The following is a 717-nucleotide window of genomic DNA, read 5'->3' on the forward strand; positions in this document are numbered from 1 at the left end:
GGGCCCCGTGCGGGGATACACCGGTGTAACCATTTGAGGCCGTTCCCCGCGAATTAGCAATTTTCTGGGATATTTCCCCACTGAGCCGAGGGAGCGGTTCCCCGCTCTGCGTGCTTAGCATTTGTTTTTAATAGCATGGACGCCCGGCGGGTCAATAGCTGCAGCGGAGACGGGCTCGTCCCAGGACGGGGGTGACCGCTCCTCAGCAAAGACACTGTTTTCTGGGGTTTTTTTTCGTTAAAGCAGACCTGAGAGCTCATCACCTTTCCCGCCTGTGCTCTTTGCAGCGGCATGTCGGGAGCAGCCGCCTGATTTTTTTTTTTTTTTCCAAACAAAACTTCGTCCCTCGCTGCTCGCACCGTATCGCCGGTGCTTCACACCCGGGCGGGTAAACGAAACGACCCCGAAACCCCCCTTCTTCCGACGGCGTCTCTCCGACCGCGTCGGGAGAAACGGGTTCCTTCCGCGGGGCAGCGGTCTCAGCGCTCCGGGGAGGACGGAGCAGGTATTTTTCGGTGTGTTTTCGAGTAACGTGATGGGGTTTTACTTTCGGTCTGAATTTCTGCTCCCACCTTCCTCAACGCCGCCTATTTCACCACCTGGTCGTTTGTTTCTACCTCCTCCTCTCCGCGGGGAGCGCGGCGTTAACGGAGGCGGGGGGTTCCCGGGAACGGTTATTTTGGCAGCCGCCGCCGTCCTCCTCTCAGGGCCGCCCCA

This window comes from Pygoscelis adeliae, unplaced genomic scaffold (genome assembly GCF_000699105.1).
Source record: "Pygoscelis adeliae isolate BGI_AS28 unplaced genomic scaffold, ASM69910v1 Scaffold25, whole genome shotgun sequence".
NCBI classification, from domain to species: Eukaryota; Metazoa; Chordata; class Aves; order Sphenisciformes; family Spheniscidae; genus Pygoscelis; species Pygoscelis adeliae.